The sequence below is a fragment of the Vipera berus genome (genome assembly GCF_964194415.1).
Source record: "Vipera berus genome assembly, chromosome: 2".
NCBI lineage: Eukaryota > Metazoa > Chordata > Lepidosauria > Squamata > Viperidae > Vipera > Vipera berus.
Genome location: NC_138203.1, coordinates 207,148,932 through 207,172,834, shown reverse-complemented (window position 1 = coordinate 207,172,834; position 23,903 = coordinate 207,148,932). Strand labels below are relative to the sequence as shown.

The 23,903-nt window shown below is 43.2% G+C and overlaps 1 protein-coding gene across 1 annotated transcript in view; it reads left to right on the top strand.

Moving 5' to 3' along the window:
* PDGFRB (platelet derived growth factor receptor beta) overlaps positions 1-23,903 on the top strand; it is a 132,238-nt gene that overhangs the window by 1,685 nt on the left and 106,650 nt on the right. The window lies entirely within an intron of this gene.

Genomic DNA, 23,903 nt, shown 5'->3' with positions numbered 1-23,903 from the left:
TGTTATAAAAGAACACAAGCTACTTGCTCCAAATCCTGATTTCAATTTCGAAAATTAACTTCGTGGGTGATCTTTGAGAAAGAACTTCATTTCAAATTCAGTTGTTGATACAGCAAAAATTAACTGGTCTGTAGAATGCCATGATGACAATACTAATACACTCAATATTCAGCCATCTAGATTAAAATGCATAGGTAACTATGAGGCAAGAACACAAATCCCATAGCTGTTTATCTGAACATCCCTCTGTTTATCTGAAAGAAACACAATTGTAACATGGGCTTGCTTTCTTGTTACCAAAATAAATTTCATCCTTTCTCTTTCTTTTTTGGGGAGGGAAGGTTTGAACTGAACAATGTCATATATATTAATTTTATAATAATTAATGTTTCAAAGTGCCTATTATTTATTCCCAATAATGTGAAGCTATGGCTGAAAGTTATTGAGCTGGTGTTGGCCTTATTACGCATTGAGTTCTTTCCAAGAATCTAGGATGCAGCAATATATCAGCATAGTATGTGTGCAGATCCTTTTGCAGTTGACAGTAATTTTCTCAATGTACAAATTTTCTATGTGCCATCCAGTAGTTTTGGTATGGCATCCAGTGGTATGGCATCCAACTGGGACAACCATGGCCAGTTTACGCCATAATGTCTCAATTTCTATTTCTATCCACACTTTCTTTGTTTCAACCACAGTTATATCTGGTGTGTTATGAGTCAAGATTTTATCAGTCTGTATTAGTAAAACCTATACTATTTTAACCTGCTCATTATTATTATTTTAAATTTATTGGCAGCCCAACTGCAATTAGAGTGTGATGATGTCTCGTGATGCATTTTAGGTTATTTAACTCTCCTCTGCTTTTCTTCAGTTTTTCTTTGAAGTATACCCAACTCTGGGTCCTTCAGGAAAACAACAAAAAGACCTTGAGTGCCAGAACTCTGCAGAGAATATACCCTGAGCCCAGGACTCCTTGCCTAGACTGAATTTGATGGAGTTTTTTTTAAAATAATTATTATTCCAGCTAGGCTTTATTCTGAAGAAACATGGAGAGATTCAGACTACTGCCTAGCCAAGGAAGCAAATGCAGCAGGGATGTTCCCTTTTCACTTCCATTCTCCCATTGCTGCTGTGGCAGCTACTTCTGAACTGCAAGGCTCAGTGCCTGATCTTAGACTGGACTCATTTTCTGCTTCTAAGCAGTGGGTAGAAGCCCTGGTTAGTCTATTAGCTCAGCTATCTTTGCTGCATCTGGCACACCTGAATTGCTCAAATGCAACCTTGAAGTTAAATAGAAAATGACATGCTTTTGTTCCCACCCCACCCCACCCCGTCAAGTACTGAACAGAAGTGAAATACACTATCTGCATTTGAGTTTAGAATTAGGAAAAATGCAAGGGGGTTAGGTTATTTATTTGCCAGTCCTCGGAGTCAAAAGATATTTTCTAAGAAAAAGTTGAATGCTTGCATTAGAAGATCAGCAACTTCACATTTGTTTTTACTGTATTAGATTCTGAGTGTCCACCCAGTATCCTTGTGTGGATATTGTCTGGATCCAGTGATTTATTTAGTTATGATTTGTCATGGAGGCCTGTGATTTCATCTGGTTACCTCTGATTGCATCACTATCCTGCATCTTCCAATTCCATTGCTTCAAATGTATTGTAAAGTATTCTGGTTAGTTGCAGCTTCTAACGGTAAAGCAGCAGCTTTTAACTGACATTGCCTGAGCAAAAGAGCTTGGCTGTATTAGTTGGATCAGGAAAGCACACATGGGAAACTGAAGGGAAAAAAAAACTTTTGAAAAAAAGGCAATGGCAAATGACTTCCACATTGCTTCCACCAGAATTACATGGATGGATCACTATACTGTAAACACCAGGACTTAAGCTAGACACAAGAAAGTCTCTAATCTTAGTTTTAGCTTCGGTATGCAATATTCTAATTGGCTTGTATGATGACATTTTTTAAAATACTGAGATCTCTAAGCATTTTTAATTTTTTTTTACTATTTAGAAAAATCACTTCTTTTTAAATCAAATGTACTAATAGTAGTTTTGCCCCCCCCCCCCGTGCACTCGTGTGTTTCAGAGGAATTACATCGCGATCACTATTTCCATTTGATTCATTAGTCTCTGTGTTTAATTGCTTGTTTTGGTCATAGACCAACATAAAGCAACATAACGATTGTTCTAAAATAGAAGTAAAACTTTGCACTGAAATAATACAAAAATAAAAATTAAGAATTATTGTTACAGAATGGCAAAGTATATGGATTAAAGCCAGACAGAAACTTATAAAATTACAAACTATAGTCTAAATGTTTTACTTAATTAAGGTAGATAACTATAGATATATAGAGAAGAAGTAAGAGGATCTATAAGGCCTTATGAGAATGTAAAGTTATCCCAACTTGTACTGCATTGAGCCTTGTACCTGCTGAAGCCTTACTAGGGCTTGGCTGGGATTATGAGAGTTATGATCCAACCAGCCACAGCAAGAAAATAACAAGATAAGACATGGAATGCTTTGTGTATAAGGTAGACAGGAATATAATATATATTGAATTATGGCAGCATAGGCAAAGTTCAGCATCACTTCACTTGGCACAGCTACTTATGTATGATCATAGCTCTGACACAAAACTGGGCTACACTATCTAAAATCTCTGCCTTCTGGTCAGTTAGCAGAAGACTAAAGTAATCAGCCTCCAAGCTGACTTGGTATCATATGGTAAATGGAGAAATATACATGTCTTATAGATTTCTATTAAAAAGGCAGTAGTAACACATGACCCACATTTACAATTTCCTCTTCACCAGAGGGGCACAGGTAGCAGCAGCTCTTTAGGTATATTCTAGAATTTTCCTTCCAAAAGAGCATTAGGGCAGGCAAGTGTAAAAGATCTTCTTGTGTTTTGAGGCATAATATTGTACATTTTTGTGAATTCACTTAATATATGGTGGAACTTGGCTAAGATCATTTTGCAGGGCTATATATCTGGCATATTGCTTGAAAGATGCTTTGGATATCAGTCCCATTGAAATCAATACCTCAGAGAAGACTCTACAGTGCCTTAGGGTGGTATCAAGTGGTTTCTACACAAAGTGTAAATCAAATTGTACAACTGGGGGTTGGTGGTGGAGAGCAACATCTAATGGTTCTAAATTCTTATATGCAGATATTTGGAAGTTTTAAGACAGCTGCATTATTACTTTGGCCTCCAATACTTTTATTCCACTAGGTATGTAATTACCTTCTATCATACAGAAAACTGTTAGTATGGCAACTATACTTCTGACCCCTTATAGAGGTTGAGTTTGGAGCGTCCATAAGCCAGTGGCATAGAAAACAAGTCCCAGATATTTGAAGGCCTGAACCTATTCAATTTTATTCCCTATCACTTGTCTCCTATAATTCTGTCTAAAAAGCTTTTTGAAACAACCATGGTTTTTATTTTTTGCTAATTAATAATTAAACAGTTTGTGCACTTGACTTAGGATTTCTCTTCAAGTCAATGGGTGAAATTGAAATGATGGCTACATTATCTGAATATAAAAGTAGTACAGTAGGTCTACCAGCCAGGTTTGGAGGACGATGCCCTAAATTTTGTGAGACTTGCTGCCATATAATTAATAAATTAGTCCTTGAATATCAGACAGAAACCTGGATACTAAAGATTTATATGCTTTCTTTTGTTGTGGTTAGCTGGTTGATTATTCTGGGTCACCAAAGATATGGCAATTGAAACATCACCAGAAAACTTAAATTTCTAGACCATCATTTATGAACATCAACTTCTAGCCACTCTATACAGCCCTTCAACATTTTGGATCTCTGAAGAGTCAAGCATGCTGGAATTTGAAGAAAATTGTCTTCTAGGAAATATTTCCTGCCTGGAAAAAAATACTTCCCATCTGATTATTAACAGTCGGACACAGTATTTAAACTAGTTGGGACATAACATACTCTAGGAAGCATTAATTGATCTTAGAGTAAGAACAAGTATGAGACATATGAAATTATATATGTAATAAAACTTGTATTGAGTAAAAGAACCCCCTCTACATTGCTTTTCCTAACTGTTGCCATGGATTGCGGTAACTGAATTCTAATTCTGTGTCTGGTTTTGGCTATTCAGCTTTCTTCTGGCTTGTAACTTGATTGATGTCCTCTCCTGTCCTGGAGGAAGATCTCAAAATTCTGGCGTTAGAAAACCAAGAGAAGGAAGATCTTGAAGTTGACAGAAGCAGGAAGTGGTAGATCCAAAGAGAAAATTCTCTTGGATGTAGAAAATTTCTGATTGAAATTCTTGTGCTAACCTGCTTTCATAGAAAGTAAGGGTAACAGAGGATATAGGCTTAAGTGATAGAAAACTCAAGACACTTGAGGTTTTTTTTTCATGACTTCAAAGTTTATGGACATTTTACTTCTCTAGGCCTGAGTCTTGCATTTATTGAGGAAAGTTTCAGTTTGGATAGCTATTATCAGAGTCCCTTGCTCTTTTTTTATTTGGTGTGATCCCACTTGCATTTTCCTACTGCTGTTCTGCTAAAAGCACAACATTAATTTTGCCTGGGCTCAGCTTTAACCTCTAGCCTTTTGTTGGTATGCCTGACCTACTACCTGACCTCTACAGTATTCCCCACTGACCTCTTCTGTTCTTTGTCTATCCCTAACCTTACTCCCAGCTTTAGTATGATAAAGTACTAAAGCTAACTGTGCAGTGGGACATGTGCAAGCAATGTGTCAGGCAATCGGAACTGTCGGCTCCTTGCAGTTACTGTCACTAAGGAAGACAGAATGCCTGCTACTAGCCCCTTCCCCTTAATCTCAGGGTTTTGATGGCAAATGGCATAACTCATGTACATGATCTTCATGTGTAGCAACATATGTGCAATTGTTCCATGAAGATTCTTGGGTTATGACTACAATGTTTAAAGTTCAGAAACCACCTCTAGCATCACAATTTTATGGTTGGTCATAGTCAGCCAAATGTTTAGACTGGATTTGACATTTTTGCCTTCCCATACAGTCCTTCCCAAGCACCTGGGGTACGCAGATTGATGATGATGATGATGATGATTGATCACACAGTAAGCACAATACTTAGGTTGGAGTTGGCATTTTCGTCCTCTGATTGAATCGTTCCCAAGGACCTGGGAGAGGGAGATGATGTTGTTTGAGGGCATTAAAGATACTGTTGCTGGATGTAAACTGTTTCATGCAAAGCTGCCTTTCGCAATTGCCAGGTGCTGGGTTTTGGGTTTTTTTTCCATTTATGGTTAGTCACATAGTCAGCCAAATGTTCAGACTGGATTTGGCATTTTTACCCCCCTATCAAGTCCTTCCCAAGGATCTGGGATAGGAAGATGTTTTATGGTGTTAGAGGTATTGACGCAGGATAATTCTACCTTTTGTATGTATAACTCAAGGTGACAAACATATCTAATACAATTAGTTCTGTTTAATAACTGTCTCATTTAGCTACCGTTCACACTCACATTATGAGTTTTTCAAATCTATAAAGCAAAGTAAAGACGAAGTAAGATCATTAACATGGTCATGCTTTCACTTAGCAAGCACTTCACTTAACAACTTAGTTACCAGGCCCAAATTATGACTGCTAAATGTATTCCTGCCTCCTGTTTTCTCCACCACAACCCTGTGAAATAAGTTTCTTTTATTACTTCTTGATTCTGGTTTAAAAGAACACATAGATTAATAGATACTCTTTATTGTTAGTGTGAGTCTATGACCTGAGAATTGTGATTTGAATCATTTGACTCTGTTACAGTTCAGGACAATGTTCTCATTGATTGTAATGGATACAAAGTTAAAGATTGTTCTGGTCTGCTTATCCTGGCAGATAACTGAAGGACATAACAAATGATGCTGGGAATTGTGTTCGTTTGTATAAACAAAAAAGGGGGGAAATCCCTTTAAAATGTATGAAAGGAATGCATGTGTTGTTTCTTGGCATTCATGTTTAAATAAATCTACAGAGTCCTTCCCAATCTGATGAGTAATGGGGCATAATTAAGTTTCTGCTCAATTATGCACTATTATAAGTTATTGCTTGTACACTCTGAATATATTAATATTACTTGTAGAAACCATGGGTTTAGCCTCTTTCAAACATGCACAGCCATATTTCTAAGCTTATTAATATTCCCTTGGTATTCTACCGATCAGTTGCTACTGGAATGTAAAATTGCAAAAGTTAAAGTGCACAACAACAAAAAATTGTGGCTTTGTTTAGATATTTGGATCCTACGTATTGTTTATTTAAATACTTGTTATCTTTTTTAGCGTAAGAAAACAGGAAGTCTAGACTAGCCAATTCAAATAGGTGAGGGGGAAAAGTAACAAGTAAACCATATAGGTAACTGAACTTAAAACACAGTTCATAAGAAGAATGTATCTTTACAGGAACAAAGTGTTTTCATGCTGTCAGATAAAAATGCATGACAGTTGTTAATCCATCATCTTTTATTAAAAGGAAATATTTTTTTAAGCAAGGCATCCCAAAACAAAAACAAAGAAAAACCAAGGGACCAACATGCCACTGAGGTGTAGGAGGGATACCTCCTTCTTCATGCTTGATTACAATTTCTTCAATTTTGTTCCTGTGGTAAAGACCATTAAGCTAAGAACAGATTCAGCCAGCCTTCAATGTTCCTTAAACAGATGAAGTGGAAGAAAAAGAAGCATATTGTCAAAGCTCGTCCTGCAGCAAGCAGGGCAGGGTGCTGAACACAGGAACGAGAGACCTCCGCTGCGAACTGCAAGCACTTTATTCTCCAAGGCAACAGCCGCAACAAGAAACAAAGCCAGCGTTGGCCGCTACCTGCAGCCAACGCTACTATATACACACCCGAAAACCCCACCCATACTCCACCCAAACACGCCCACGCCCTCCCATTCCCTATAACTTCCCCACCCCTCCCCTACAAGGCCCTTCGCCCGACGCCCAGTCAGGTAAGCTCCCTCCCGTGCCTTGCCACCACCGTGCTCCACCCCCTCACCCCCTCGCTGCCGCGCCCAACTCCGAACCCCCCTGTTGTCGTCCATGCACAAGGCCCCTAGCCACCCGGGCACCACGGCGGGGAGGGACCCGTCCCCTAACGGCCTCGCCAGCTCCCGAATAACATAGTCCTGCGCAGGCATGGCGTCGGCCGGAGGAGACAGCCGCACCGGCGGGGTCTCTGAAGCCTTCTGCTGCGGCGCATCCGGAAGCAGCTGAGGCGGCGGCCCAGCCCCCGGAGGCTTCCGAGCCAGGGAGCCCTGCGCTGACGCGCCGCCGGGCGAAGACGGCAGCCCCGGCGCGTCTGGAGGCGGCTGAGGCGGCGGCGCGGTCCCCGGTGCTTTACGGGTCGCCGAGGAGCCAGGTGAATCCGGCGGCCGGAGGGCAGGGGGTGCCGGGGGGTTGGAGGGGCCCCCCCTCGAGTGTCGGGCTCCCGAGGCCCGACACATATTAAGTTAAATTAGAATGGAATGGAAAGGAAAGAAATAAGAATAGAATAGAATAGAATAGAATAGAATAGAATAGAATAGAATAGAATAGAATAGAATAGAATAGAATAGAATAGAATAGAATAGAATAGAATAGAATAGAATAGAATAGAATAGAATCTGGAAGGGCCCTGGGAGGCCTAGTCCAGGAAAAGAAGGGAAAAGAAGAGAATGAATGTCAGGAACACAAGAGTCTACTCTTTCATATTCCCAGCAGTAAGAATGATTTCCTTTCTAACTGAGGTCTTTTGACTTTCACAGAGATTGGCTTGTTTTTAGAAAGAATGAAAGAAAATTTAAAAAAAATCTTGCAGAAATAAAATGAAAGCTAAGGCAGTAGGATTTCTGCAAGTCTTAGTGGGCAGTTCTTTTGCAATAACTAAAACAAAGAAATGCTTCAACTCATTTCCAGAACACTGTTTTTAGTGTGAACGTATTAAAAGCCTGTGGGATAGCTCTATATCACAGCAGTGACAAAGCATCTCATGGCACCATAGTTAATACAATGGTAAATATATACAGAAATTATCCAACTCTATCAACAATCCTTAAGATTCATAAATCATGCAGTAATAAATGTTACAAATGTGATGAAACATGAAATACCACGAAACAGAAGGAACATTTTACAGTATGTGGTGACAAGTAAAAAAGTACCAAAAACATATACTGTATATACATAGTCCAATACAGAAAATTATGGAAATCAAATTTGAAATGAAACCACATTTCTTCTTATTACATAGAATCCTAGAAAAATATCCCATAAGAAATCCCATAATTTACTGAGCTTCTATATGCTTACAGCAGCAAGAATGTATTTTGTCCATCATTGGAAGGAAGATACAAGTCTGAAAATATCTCTTTGGAAACTTAAACCTGGAGAATATGGCAAACAACAGTCAGAAATAGAGAATGACCAAAAAAAAATTGGGAAAATACAGTTGCAAGAAAAAGTATGTGAACCCTTTGGGATTATGTGGAGTTTTGCATGAATTGGCCATAAAATGTGCTCTAAACATCATGTAAGTCACAACAAAAGAAAAACACAGTCTGCTTAAAATAATACTACACAAACATTAGCTGTTGTCATGTTTTAATTGAACATAAGATGGAAACATCCACAGTGCAGGGTGGAAAAAGTATGTGAACCTTTGGACTTAATAACTGGTTGACCCTCCTTTGGCAGCAATAACCTCAACCAAACGTTTCCTGTAGTTGCAGATCAGACCTGCACAACGATCTGGAGTAATTTTGGACCACTCCTCTTCACAAAACTGTTTCAGTGTAGCAATATTGTTGGGACATCTGGTGTGAATCGCTCTCTTAAGGTCATGCCACAGCATTTCAATCGGGTTGAGGTCAGGACTCTGACTGGGCCACTCCAGAAGGCATATTCTGTTCTGTTGAAGCCATTGTTTTGTTGAATTACTTGTATGCTTTGGGTCATTGTCCTGTTGCATCACCCATCCTCTGCGGAGCTTCAGTTGGCGGACAGATGGTCGTAGGTTTTCCTGCAAAATGTCCTGATAAACTCTGGAATTCATTTTCCCATCAATGACAACAATCCGTCCAGGCCCTGAGGCAGCAAAGCAGCCCCAAACCATGATGCTCCCTCTGCCATGTTTTACAGTGGGGATGAGGTTTTGATGTTGGTGTGCTGTGCCTTTTTTTCTCCACACATAGTGTTGTGTGTTTTTCCCAAACAACTCAATTTTGGTTTCATCTGTCCACAGTATATTTTGCCAGTAGTGCTGTGGAACATCCAGGTGCTCTTTTGCAAACTTCAAATGTGCTGCAATTTTTTTTTTGGACAGCAATGGCTTCCTCCGTGGTGTCCTCCCATGTACTCCATTCTTGTTTAATGTTTTCCTTATTGTAGATGTGTCAACAAAAATGTTAGCATGTGCCAGAGATTTCTGTAGGTCTTTAGCTGACACTCTAGGATTCTTCTTTACCTCATTAAGCATTATGCGCTGTGCTCTTGCAGTCATTTTTACAGGACGACCACGCCTAGGGAGAGTAGCAACAGTGCTAAACTTTCTCCATTTGTAGACAGTCTGTCTTACCGTGGACACATGAACATCAAGAATTTTGGAGATACTTTTGTAACCCTTTCCAGCTTCATGCAAGTCAACAATTCTTGATCGTAGGTCTTCTGAGGCATGGTTCACATCAGACAGTGCTTCTTGAGACCAGTAAACCCAAAACAGGCGTGTGTTTTTAAAGGGCAGGACAGCTGTCAGCAACACATCCAATATCATCACACTGATTGGAGTCAAGGTTGGCTCACTCCTGGCTCCAATTAGCTCTTGGAGAAGTCATTAGGCTAGGGGTTCACATACTTTTTCCACCCTGCACTGTGAATGTTTCCATCTTATGTTCAATTAAAACATGACAACAGCTAATGTTTGTGAAGTATTATTTTAAGCAGACTGTGTTTTTCTATTGTTGTGACTTACATGACGTTTAGAGCGCATTTTATGGCCAATTCATGCAAAACCACGTAATCCCAAAGGGTTCACATACTTTTTCTTGCAACTGTACATGGCCATATTGTCATTTTTTGTCATTCAATTATCTAATATTGGATAGGAAAGTTGTTAGTTTGTCAACTTTAATATCCTTTAGTATTTATCTCCTTACTGGCTTAGTATATACCAGGGGTGTCAAACTCAATTTCACTGAGGGCCATATCAGCATTGCGGTTGCCCTCAGGGGGGCGGGTGGGTATGGCCAGGGTGGGCGTGGCCTACTGGGTGGGTGTGGCTAGAGTGCATATAGCCTACTGGGTGGGCATGGCCAGCTCTACATCGTTCGCATCAAGGGTGCCTATGGGGGCAGGAGTGGGACAGATCTGAGGGTCTCTGGCAGAAGGAGGGTCCCTGGGCCAGGGCCAAGGCAGTGGGGGCCGTTCCCTCACTGTTTCCAGGATGGCTTCGCGGGCCGCCTGGAACCACTTTGCGGGCCGGCTCCGGCCCCCGGGCCTTGTGTTTGACATGTCTGGTATATACACAATATGGATCGCTGTGATTTTCCTCCTGTTATGACAAATTCTATAGCTCTATAAATTTTGCAGTTTTCATCCGGTGATATAAAAATCCTTGGGGACAGGGGAGAAACCTGGACATTGCATGACTTCAGCCAATTTTAATTCTCAGTGATCTATATGGGCTCTGATATTTGGGAACTGAACAGTTAATATTCTGGCTTCTTCAGCTTGAAAGAATTTTTCTCCTAGTTTCAACTATGTGTTGGAAAATGCCCAAGTCTGCAGTTCTTTAGAAAGCAGGAATATATATTTTTTGGAAAAAAAATGCATCCACAAGCCTCAAAGAAATAAAAAATTATTTTATAGCTTGTCCAAGGCAAGAGAGAAAGATAAATAATTCCACAGAACTGAGGTGGCGTCTAGTTTACAAAGAGAGAACACCATCTTTAGAATGGAGACTCAAGATGATTTGTTTTCTCCTGGCCCTGATTCAGAGTAAACCACAAGCAAACATATTTTCAGTATACTCTCAGTATAAATAAGACAATGAGACTTGCCAGTAAAAGCAATTCAAACATGAATGTAGCAATTTAATTGGTGCCAATTACTGTGTCTTGGTAATGTTGAGAATTCAGCCACAACTCCTTAAAATCCTGCATGTCCAAGAAAATGATAGTACTGGAAAAGTGATACAAACGGATTAGTTCTTTGTGTTGGGAATCTATTTCCTTTTTCCTGTAAATGAGCAGTTATGAGATTTACACAAGCAAGATTTTGTCAGACTTGGTCACTTGGAAACATCAGCAACTTCTTAGTGATCATTAGTATTTTAGGATCACCTTCTTTTATAGGTAAGGTGAGGTATCAGCATTTCTTTTCCTATGTATCTGATTTTAATTTAAACTCATCTGCTATAATGTATTAGGATTTTATGTTTCACTTTAGTTATGTCCATGCAATTACTGTGTCGTTATTTGCAGATTCAATCTGCACACGCACACGTATTGCTCAAAGATAAGAGCATTCAAATGTGCACAAGATACTTTAACTCACATGCCAATATTACTTGTCCCCTTGTTTTTATTGTTTCCCAATCTAATAGGGTTTATCTACATACCTTTCCTTCTGGTTTTTATATCAATACATCAATGCAAGTTATGACCTGTTCTTTAGCTCAGTACGCTTCTTAGCTTACTCATTGAATTTAAGACATTGGGTTCATGGTTCAGGCAAACTAATGTAATTCACTGAGTGATCCAGAAAAAAAAGAGTTCCTGTAAAATATCAGGAGGGGAAGCTTCAAAGCCTCAGCCTAGTTTGCGATCTAATGGGCTGATTTCATCCATCAAAATATTGTGGAGAAAACCCATAATTGACATATAATGAAACATTGCAGCATGCAAACTGGGAGATGCTGTTTGGTTTGCAGCCAGACAGGCTGAAATACTGAAGCTGTATCCAGGCTGAAGTTGGTCAGCCCTTCTGAGCAAATTACTTTGCAATTTAATGAAGTTTTCCCATCAACTTAATAATATTGAGTCTCTTCACACTCATCCTTCTCAGCTCCCCATCCATTGTGCCCCATTCACCTTGGTTGTGTTACCTCTGTAATGGTCCTGGTTCCCCCCCCCCCATCAACACAGGAAAGAAATACACAGGAAACTGGGAAACAGGAATGAAATTTTAACAGATGCTTAAAACACAAACAAAGTTAGCACTGGGAGTGGTTTGCTCCCAGTGCTCTAAGTACCCTGCTCCTGCAGCTCCACCCAGCTCCACCCCTCCATTCCCAGCAGACCAGCATCCTGGCAGGTATAAATCCCTCCCTCCTCCCTAGTTATAGCCTTTGATCATCCTCTGTTGTCCGCACAACTCTCCGTCCCACCGTCAGGTCAGCCATCCGGTAGGTTCCCTCTCGCCACCTGGGAGTACAGCCGGTTGGGTGGGGGAGGGAGGTTCAGTTCCAGCATGCCGAGCCTGCCTACAGAGGTGCTGGGAGCATTCACCAGGCTCACCAGCTGTTCGGTGGCCATGGAGTGCAGGTCCTGGCATTTCCAGCTGGCCGGCACCCCGGGGTGGATGCAGCTGCTGCCTCCGCTCCTCCGGTGGCTGCCGGGGCCTCTCGCAGCTCGCCCGATGTCCAAACGCCCCAGCTGATTGGCAGGGCTCCCAGGCAGCTGGCGGGGTTGGCTCCAGTGTTCTCACCTCCAGCTGAGCAGCGGAGAAATCTGTGGCTGGCAGGTCAGGCAGCAATGAAGCAGACACTAGGCGGGCTGCATAGAAGGCATCCCCCACCCAGCAGATTGTTGAGCCTGGGGCTTGACAGGCAGCTCGCCCTACCAGGGTCCACCTGGAAGACAAGAAGACACAAGTAAGGACATGTTGAGGGACTGGACGGCCACCTCCCCTTCCGGCTTACCCAGGTATCAATGAACCGGGCAGCATGTACATCTGGTTCCCGCACCCAAGAAGCATCCGTCCCGGAATAACCCACGCATCTCACCAAATATTACAGTTGCCCCCTTCGATACCAGGAGTCTAGGATCTCCTGTACCTCATACTGATCCCCTTGGATGGGACCTGGTTTCCCCTCCCCGGGTCTACAAGGGGTGTTCCCAGCCGGTTTTAAGAGGCTACAATGGAACACTGGGTGTACTTTTCCTAGGACCCAGGGCAGATGCAGTCTAATGGTTACCGGGTTAATCCGTGTGATCTGGAAGGGACCCAGGTACTTGGGGGCTAATTTCTTGCAGGGCACCCTTAGCCATAGGTATTTGGTTGATAAGTATACTTGGTCCCCCACCCGGAACTGTTTCTGGGGACTTCGTTTTTTGTTGGCCTGGGCTTGTGTGCTGGCCTCTGCTTTAACCAAGGCTCATTTCACGTTACCCCAAACTCCCCCATGTGGGTTATCCACTCTTGTGGTTGGTAGGGCGTGGGGTCCTCTTGTTGGTACTCAGGGATAGCGACGTCCTGGCCATGCACCACTTGGAAAGGGGTATATCCAGTGCTGCTGTGCACCGCGTTGTTATAGGCCACCTCTGCGAATGGTAGGAGGTCAACCCAGTCCACCTGCTGATAGGAGACATAACTTCATAGATACCGCTCCACCATTGCATTGGCACGCTCTGCCACTCCATTAGTAATGGGGTGGTATGCAGAACTGAGGCCTTGCAATGACCCAATGGACCGAATGAAGGTTCGCCAAAACATAGCCATGAATTGTACTCCCCGATCTGAAATAATCTGCTGGGGCATCCCGTGTAGGCGGTATACATGCTGTATGAACATTTTGGATACCTTGAGCTGACGGTAACCCCTTGCATGGTATGAAATGGGCTTGTTTTGAAAAAAGGTCCACAACAGTCCAGATCACCATGTACCCACAGCTCTCTGGCAGCTCTACCATCCCGATGTCTTCCCACGGTAGGGTCGGGTCCACCACCGACTGCACCAAACCCGCTGGTTTCCCCATTTGGTGTTTTGTGGTAGCATAAATATGACAGCCCTGAACATATGCCTCTATGTCCGTTTTCATGTGTGGCCACCAGAACTGGCGTCGCACGAGGTGCAGGGTCTTGAGGAATCCAAAATGCCTTGCTTGTTTTGTGTCATGGCATCATTTTAGCACCCCTTCCTGTAAAGCTTGCGGGATGTAGAGTTTATCACCCTTCCATGCCAGGCTGTCCCTTCGTGTCAGGAAATCTGGGAGTTCCTGTACCCAGGGATTGCTCTGGACCACCCTATGTAGTTCCTGAAGCATGTCGACAGCCAGGCTATGGGGTACTGCTCACGCTGCTGTCTGTTGGTTGAGGAGGTATGAGTGGTTGCACCACCTCCTCCCATTTGCTCTTATATTGTGGCATCTGCAAGAGGGCATCAGCAAGGAAATTCTTGCCTCCTAGTATGTACTGTAGCCGGAAACAGAAATACTGGAAATATTGTGCACACTGGACATGTTTGGGAGAAAAGCATCTGGGCGTTTGCAGCACCTTGAGGTTTTTGTGGTCTGTCCACACCTCAAATGGTTCTACTGCCCCCTCCAATAGATGCCACCAGGTCAATAATGCCCACCGAACCGCAAACACCTCCTTCTCCCAAAACAGCCCAGGCCCTCTTGGTATTTGTCAATTTCCGTGACGTGTATGCGCACGGTTGCAACATCCCCTTCTTGTTCCTTAGCAGTAAGACCACTCCTACTGCAACATCGCTGGCATCAGCCTGAGCCACAAAGGGCTCTTCGGGTAGAGGCTGGTGTACCGATTCAGATGGTTGACAGCTTAGCTCAGGAACATCGCCAGGCAGTCTCAATTCCCATCAAATGTGGTTGGAAAAGGCAGGGGACCCCAGGTCATCCCTGGACCCCATGGAGCTCCAACCATCCCTGGACCCACAGGGGCATTGGCCTGTTGTTTGCTGGCCCGAAGACCCAAGGAGTCTGGTTGTTGACCTCGTGGCCTCTCTGCCAGTCTCTGTCACCATTCTACCTCCCCACAAAGGCCTTGCTTGCTCAGCCGGGCCGCCTGATCCAGAGCCGCCATACTGGGGCCCCAGTCGGAGCCTGGGACTGGCCAATCAAAAACCGGGATGGGCCTGACTTGGCTGATGGTGCTTCCATGCTGGGCCACGAAGCCATCCCATGCCCTGCCTCCCATCTGGACCCTGACCGTGGATCCTGGAACCCGGCCTCACCAAACCTCTCTCTGATGATATCCATGGTGGTTTGGTCAGGCACTGTGGAATAACTCCAATCCCATCGTCCTTGTCGGTGACCCGCCTCTCTCTCCACTCCATCAGGGGTCTTGGAGGGGCTGGCATATGGGTTTGGCCGGTGTCTGGGTTTGTGAATACTGAGCTATACCACCATTCACTGGATTGCCCTAGGGCACCTGCTCCCTGGCCCTCACTTACCGGGGCTGCTGGTTGTACTTCCCGGAGTTTAGGCCTTACCACTGGCTGGGCCTCTCCTCCTTCAGCTGGAACCCCAGGCTCAGCAACCTCAGCCAGACTGCTTTCTGCAGCTACTGGTGTGGCCTCTTGCGTTCCCTCAGCCATACCTCAAAAGAGAACTGGTAAGGGTAATGAGGCAGGAAGAGTGCTAACTTTAACTGTTACGTTCCAGGTTTTCCCCCACACACACCAACACAGCTGAGCCGCCAGGGCCTCTCGCAGTCCACCCAACGTCCAAACGCCCCAGCTGATCAGCGGGGCTCCCAGGCAGCTGGCGGGGTCGGCTCCAGCGTCCTGACCTCCAGCCAAGCGGCAGAGCAACACATGGCTGGCAGATCAGGCGGCGGCGAGGCAGACGGTTGGTGGGCTGTGTCAGAAAGCACCCTCACCCACCCAGCAGATTGTTGAGCCTGGGGCTTGACAGGTTGCTGCAATGTGATTTTCTTGCTCTGATTAGTTTCATACAGGTTTTGGGTCTACATTAAGATGGTATATCAGCATAGGTAGTGAATAGCTTAGCGGCTTACTTTTTCATATATTTTTATGCTGAAGTTTCAACTTGGCTATCTGTCAAGCACAAGCAACCAGAGCAACTCCCAGAATGATAAAATGCGGTTCTTTATTGTTTATGATCACTTTATAAAAATCTCACCAGACTGTTTGCCTTCCCTTGGAAAATGGCAGATAGAGACCTAAAGAAGACCTCGAACATTTCCTGCCCTGAATGAACTCTAAGCTGGAATGTCTTTTACCCACTCAGCTCCAATTGGGGCCTCCTCTCCTTCAGCTGCTGGTTCTCTCACACTTTCTCCATCCCACCCACCCATTAAAAAAAACACTAGATAAAATTAGACGTGGAAAATGTTTCAAGCAAAAAATGTTAATCAAATGAATAAAAAATACCTTTTAATATTGGTCAACAAAAATGTCCTCCAGGGAAGAGGTTTATGCATTTTCAGATGAAAGGACTGATCGCTCTGGTGTATGATCTCTGGCGGGCTCGGGACAGGGGTTGCTCCTCTGTCCTAGTCCTATTAGACCTCTCAGCGGCTTTTGATACCATCGACCATGGTATCTTGCTGCGGCGTTTCAGGGGGTTGGGAGTGGGAGGCACTGTTTTTCAGTGGTTCTCCTCCTACCTTCTGGGACGTTCGCAGTCGGTGTTGGCAGGGGGACAGAGGTCGACCTCGAGGCCTCTCGTTTCTGGAGTTCCTCAGGGGTCGGTCCTCTCGCCTCTCCTGTTCAACATCTATATGAAGGCTCTGGGTGAGATCATTCATGGTTTTGGAGTTGGGTATCATCAGTATGCTGATGATACCCAGCCTTTTATTTTGACCCCAAACCACCCCAGTGATGCCCTCGACGTGATGTCCCGTTGCCTGGAGGCGGTCCGGGTCTGGATGGGGAGGAACAGGCTTCGGCTCAACCCTGCCAAGACTGAGTGGCTGTGTGTGCCGGCATCTCGGGAAATTCAGATTATTCCACCTCTTACTATGGGGGGTGAGTTATTACCCCCCGTAGATAGAGCTCGCAACTTGGGTGTCCTCCTAGATTCACAGCTCTCCTTAGAAGATCATATAGGAGCTGTGACTAGGGGGGCCTTCGCCCAGGTTCGCCTAGTGCGCCAGTTGCGGCCCTATCTGTATGCCTTGTGTACAGTCACTCATGCACTCGTGACCTCTCATTTAGACTACTGCAATGCTCTCTACATGGGGCTGCCCTTGAGGACCACTCGGAGGCTTCAGCTGGTGCAGAATGCAGCCGCGCGAGTTGTGTTGGGGGTCTCCCGATACTCCCATGTTATACCTCTGCTCCGTGAGCTGCATTGGCTTCCAGTTGCCCTCCGGGTGAGATTCAAGGTGCTGGTGATGACCTATAAAGCCCTACATGGCATGGGTCCGGATTACCTACGGGAACACCTGCTGCCGGCGTCAACTTCCCTCCGTCCAGTGCGCTCCCACAGAGAGGGCCTCCTCAGGGTGCCACCGGTCAGAGAATGTCGACTGGTGACCCCCAGGGGGAGGGCGTTCTCTGTGGACGCGCAAGACCTTTGGAACCGCTTACCGGTTGAGCTCCGGATGGCTCCCGACCTTCGCTCCTTCCAACGTGATCTAAAAACTTATTTATTTGAACAAGCCGGCCTGGTCTGATGGGTTTGAGGTTTTAACATTGATTTTAACTAATTTATTGCATCGGGCACAATTATTTAATGATTTTTAACTTTTCTATCTTGTATTTTTGATATTTATTGCCCTGTACACCGCCCTGAGTCCTTCGGGAGAAGGGCGGTATAAAAATCAAATAAATCAAATCAATAAACAGTGTGACATTCTTGTTTCAAGCATAATTGCCTTTACCTTATGACAAATAAAAACACAAAGTTGATTAGATGACCAAATAGGAATGAAGGCTTATTCCTAATAACTTGAAATTTCTAATTAGTATCAGGTTACACTGCTATTATTTTTGCACCATGGCACTGTGAACTGTGTATGTATAAGCTAGTGATTCCTGCAATTTGGGGGTGATTGGCGTGTTTGGAAGACATCTTAGGGAAGGGGTGTCAAGCTCAATTTCATTGAGGGCCACATCAGCATTGTGGTTGCCCTTGGGGGGCCGGATGGGTGTGGCTGAGATGGGTGTGGCCTACTGGGTGGATGTGACTGGGGTGGGTATGGCGTACTGGGTGGGCATGGCCAGCTCGACATCACTCGCTTCAGGGGTGCCTGGGTAGGACTGGGGCAGATCTGAGGGTCTCTGGCGGAGGAGGATGGGACTGGGGCAAGCACTGGGACATGGTCCCTCCCACCCTCCCTTCCTCCCTCCCTCCCTCTGTTCCTTCCTTCTTCCCTTCCTTCCTCTGTTCCTTCCTTCTTCCCTCCCACTCTCCATTCCTTCCTCCCTGTTCCTTCCTTCCTCCCTTCCTTTTTTCCTCCCACTCTCCCTCCCTTCCTCCCTCCATTCCTTCCTTCCTTCTTCCATTTTCCCTTCCTTTGTTCGTTCCTTCGCCTTCTCATCTCCTTCCTTCCCCCGCACTCAGGAAGGGATGATGGGAGGAGGAGAGATTGCCAGCACTAATATGCTGCTGCTGGCTATTCCTATACCATGTGGGTGGGTGGGGACAGTCCCGTTGAAAGGGATGCCTCGTGGCTGCGAGGCTGGATGAGCTGGGGGGGAGGGGGTTGGCGCTTATCTTCAACCTGGTTGCATCCATGAAAGCCAGAACGCGCTTAGCCTAAGATCCACTGGAATCAGCAAGGAGCTACCTTGCCATCTCTGCCCCACTCCCTGAGTGTGCGCACAGGAGACGGCCAGCGCCAGGACGTTGGACTGTGGGACAAGACAGCCAGCAGGGATGCTGAACTCTGCTTGCACGTGCACCCAGGGCAAGGCTGCCCCATGGATTTAACACTGAGCATGTGCTGGCTTTGATGGACACAACCAGGTTGTAGATCAGTGCCCAGTTGGCCTGGGCCAGCCTGAAGTGCGGCAGGCTGGTCCTTCACTCTTTTCAGAGCAGGTCCCCAGGCTGGATGGAACCACATGTCGGGCTGCATCCGGCCTGCGGGCCTTGTGTTTGACATGTCTGTCTTAGGGTGTTTTTGCAAGATGACTGCCATGAGGAAAGTGACTAGTTATAAGGCACTGACCTACTAGAATGTTCCTTGCCAACCAGGTTCCCCTAGCTCCCAGACTGCTCCATTCTACCTATAAAAATACCAATTTTCTGGGCAGGTGGGCACAGTCCAAAATACGACTGCCCATCCTTATTTTTCTAAAGAGAGTGTTATTTTTTAAGAAAATAAAACTTCATTTTTATAAAGTCAGCTTAGAATCCAGAGGCGCTTCTAAAAATAAAAATGTGGGGCACTGATGTTACTCAAGATTTGTTTTTAAATGTAGGAAATTGAATAGTGCCTGGAGATTTGTGAGGTGAAAGAATTGCCCATAGATCTAAACCCTTGAATTTTTGGAAAAGAGTCAAAGCTAAATCAACTTTATAAAGTACTGAAAATATAGTTCATTTGTATTCTGATTGTAGGAATCCTGTGAAGTACTGGCATGCATCTAGGGTACATAAAGTTCCTTGGTTTTCTTCCAGTATCTAATATTCAATCTTAATGGGCATTTCTATTAACCTTCTATTAGTGTGTTTGTAGTGTTCATGTTGCACATGCCTGACAGTGCTTTCTTTTTCATTGTAGTAATAAATAAGCAGCAAGGCATCTTTGTCTTATCACTGTTCTTGCCTTCAGTGAGAAAACAGTGAAAATGATTCTTCTGCAACAACCTTTCCCAGACCAATATTCTCCAGATGCGCATGCTGATAAGGAGATTGTGGAATTGCCATCTCAACACATCTGGAAAATACCAGGTTGAAGAAGTCTGTTCCAGATTATATGCCATGAATTGATAAAAGGCCATTCCTATTTTGAAAAATCAAACCTTAGAAGATCTCATGTGCAAATAACGTGGAATAATTTATTCCAAAATAAAATAAGTTTTTTTAAAAAATTGTGCTTTTAAAATGCTGAAGTTATTTTCCTTTAGAAGAAAAGTCAGCTGCCCAGTACTTTTTCATTTCCAAAAGTGTTTGGAGGTAACTGGAAGAATAAACTAATTACGTAGCAGAGATTAGAAGGTGTGGACTTTTTCAATGTACAACATGGGTAGTTTCCAGGGTTTAAAATTGTTTTAATCCTCCCCCCCTTCATTCCCCATTACACTAAGGGCTGGTTCCACATTTGTGGAAATGTCCAGGTAGATGTTTGACTTTAATGTGGAGAAAAGATTTTGGTAGCTGGCAAAGAACTGTTATTATGGAAACTATGATTAGCTGTCTCAGTGTAACAGTTGTTAATACTAACTTTATCCCACGTTTCCAAGATGGCCCCTTATGACTCAGGAGTGTTCTACACTGCTTTCACTTAGAGAAATTAACAATCACAAAGACTTGTCCCAAGAGATTTGGCCCAAGCTGGAAGGACACAGTCTACTTTCTAAAGGAAAAACAGGCAATGCAAGTGAAAACTATGTTGATGCCGAATTTTGGGCCAGAGTTAGCCAAAACTTTGTGCTCTCTAAATCAATCTGTTCAGCCCACCAACTAAAGGTACTCATATTGTTAGTGTGCAAATCTCCCCTTTTCTGACTGGGAAACGAAAGAAACATTTGCTGTTCATCATAGCCCAACTGGGTGCCTGCCTACCACTGCTAAAGCTTGGCAGGACGGTGCATAAATGCAAGTTAGCAGAAAGAACAGCCCAGAATAGCACTAATTTGTAGAGATCTGTGAGTGGAATTTAAGTAGCCATTTTCTCAACTTTATGCTGGAATTAAGAAAAAAAAAGATATGGAAAGAATTGTGTTAAAAATGAAAAATGGCACAAGAGCTTCAAAAAAAAAAGAATAGAAAATGCATATAATTATAAACTTGTATACAATGTTCATAAACACATACATACACAGTGCTTTTTTGTAAAAGAAAAAGGTGCCGGAACTCACACATGTCATACAACCCGCCTTGCCTACCCTACAAGGTTCCATCCAAAAAAGGTGCCGGAACTCCGTTCTGAGAGTTCTATGAGAAAAAAAGCCCTGCATACACATGCCATAGTATATCTGACTGAAATAGCAAGGAGCAACTGTGCTTTCTGGGGATTAATCCAGCAGTTGGTTCCAGCTTTCTGCTGCATTCTCAGGTATGTCAGCAAACACTCTCTCTGCTGGAACCTTCTATGTCAATAAAGGTATTTTCCCATAAACAGTTCCAAGGTGGTGGTTGTTTTTTTTTTGGTCTGCTTTTCCAAAGCAACCTAATGCTCTCTGGGACTATTTCTTGATGCTAACAAGGAGAAAGAGGAAGCATATGCATTGAGTGGGGTGAATATCAATGCTCTGAGACTTATTTATAACATTGGCATTTTGCCAAACAGATGTTTCATTTTATTTTAAGCCTTTACAACACAAACCACTTCTTTTCTGCTTCTCTCCTAGCTCCTGAAATGGAGTAGGAAGGTCATGACGTGGTCCGGTATACTTTTTGAAGAATTAACTAATTCTTCTGAGGAATTGACTAATAAGTCTGTTCATGATCACACGTGATTCTTCCTCATTTGTTAGTCCTGCTGTGCAAAGAACTGCTCCTTCTGCCTGTTGTGCATAATCTAGCTCCATGAGAAAGGTCCACAGATACAAGCTTAGTTCTAGAAAGGTTTAAAGAGGTACATATTTATTTATATACTTAACATGCTTGCTTATTTATAAGTCAGAAGTTATAATATCCAAATACATGCTAAATCTCCATAAACCTCCGAGGCAATCTGTTTTGTTATGAGAAAATAGTTAAGAACAGAGATGCTGGCTGGGTCACATAACTGGGGTCATGCATAATATATAAAAACAATCATAATTGTTTCCAATAGTCATTTCCTCTATTATAACTGCCTTGCTCATTACAGATACTTGCCAAACATTTTCAAAGGTCAGACACTCAAGAAACAAACATCTGGATATTCAGGATTACTTCAGATAGATCTCACTGCATATAACCATATCATATGTGTGTGTAGGTGGGGCTTGCTGTACATCAGGAGAATGTTGACAACTGCTAGCTTGTGTCATTGCTGCCAGGATGAAAATGTAGCATCAAACTTGAGGTTTTTATAGTTCTTATTCCTGAAGAATGGTAAATCCTCCAATGTGGCACAGAGGTTTTTATGCAGCCCGATCGCCAACTCTAAACCATGAAGTTAGTGCCCCGAAGTCCATTTCCCTGCCTCTTAATTAATATATAATATCAGTTTTTAACCATCCTTGCCTCTATTTTATTTTTTTTATTTTCAGTTTTTATGTTTTTCACATTTTCATTTTACACCACTCAGAGTCAATCTGTGAGGGAGATGGGCAGTTTCTAAATGAAACAAAAACAAGCAAATACCTGCTGCTCTCCAGATGTAATAGAACAATAACTTCCAAAATTCTTGGCAGTTTACTGTCAAAGATGGATCCCTTATTATCGGTTTTCTTCCCACTCTGCTTAGTGATCCATAGTAAAAAAAAAGGGAACATTGCTATCGTAGGCCCCTTTCCCTGGTGAGAAATCAGGAAGAACACAAACTGATAAACTTCATGACCTTCATTGCCTGTATATTAATGCTTAGGTAATGGGGGGGGGAGAAACAAGGTGAGCTTGAACTCAAAACATACGTTAGTATGTACATATGAGAGCCATTTTTCACACAGTCACAAGCAAACAGCCTAATCTCAGTTCAATCCCTTACAGTATCAAAACAAAGATGGTGAAACCATCCCTCCCACAAGGAATGTTTTCTATCACAAGAATTTAAGTTTTGCAGCTGGCTTCTTAATTAGCTGTTCCGGAATACAATCTTTTAAGGTATCTAGAAATGTGATCCGTTTGTTGTGTCCAGAATACTTATTTCCTAATATTTATCTAGGGTTGTATATCATCCATGCTCTCTCTTTTTCCAATGCCTCTATAATTTCATTTCCCTCTATTTGTAGGTCATTTTTACCTTCTTGGCCAAGGGTAGCAGCAGATACCTCACACTTACTTGATTCTGGACATCCAGAATGATTCAGTGGAAGGGTCTGCTCCATTTGTAAGGATATATGCAGGATATTTCTGTCCTTAGTATACCCTCCCTGCCTTTTCAACAGACAACTGTGTCCTATTGGTTGTTTCTATTCTGTTTCTCTAATGTCTAATCCTCCAACCCTCCACCTTGGCTTTCAGTTCCAGGCATTTGCCCCTAAACAATCTCACTTTTTGATTTTCTGTGATCTGCACATTTATCCACATGATCTCTGTTTTCTTGATTATTCTTATTTCTTAGAAAAATCATCCCCATCCTCTTGCCCTCGTTCCAATCAACCTTTGGGTTTGTTTTTGAGTTTGTTTTTGTTTTCTAATGATCTTTTTGTTGTAGTTTGTATTTGTAGTATTTCCTGGTATTAGGATGAGTTATAAGTACCATCAAAATATGTATTCATCATATCACAACAGTTTCTCTCCTCACCCGCTCAATATCAGTTTAAGTTGTTCTGCTATAAAAGTATATTACACATAAGTGTGTAATATTCTTCTGATTGAAATGGAGCCCATCCTTTATAACCTGGGTTATTTCCAAACTTATTCCTAGTGCCTCAGAAATCTAAATTTAAGTTGCTGGCACTCTTGTCTAACCCATGCAAGGAATTTACTCAGCCCAGCCAAATTCCCTGTTGTGGAACAGGTAACATTTATGGGAAAGCTACGGTATTGTGGGGGACCTGGAAAATGACCTACACAATAGCCTAAATTTAGCTTCCAGGGCATTTCTCAGACAATTGGTATCAGCAGACACCAAATTATTGGTTGCTTCCCAGCATTACCTCCCAGGCTATCTAGATGGTACATAAAGATGGTACATAAACTGTT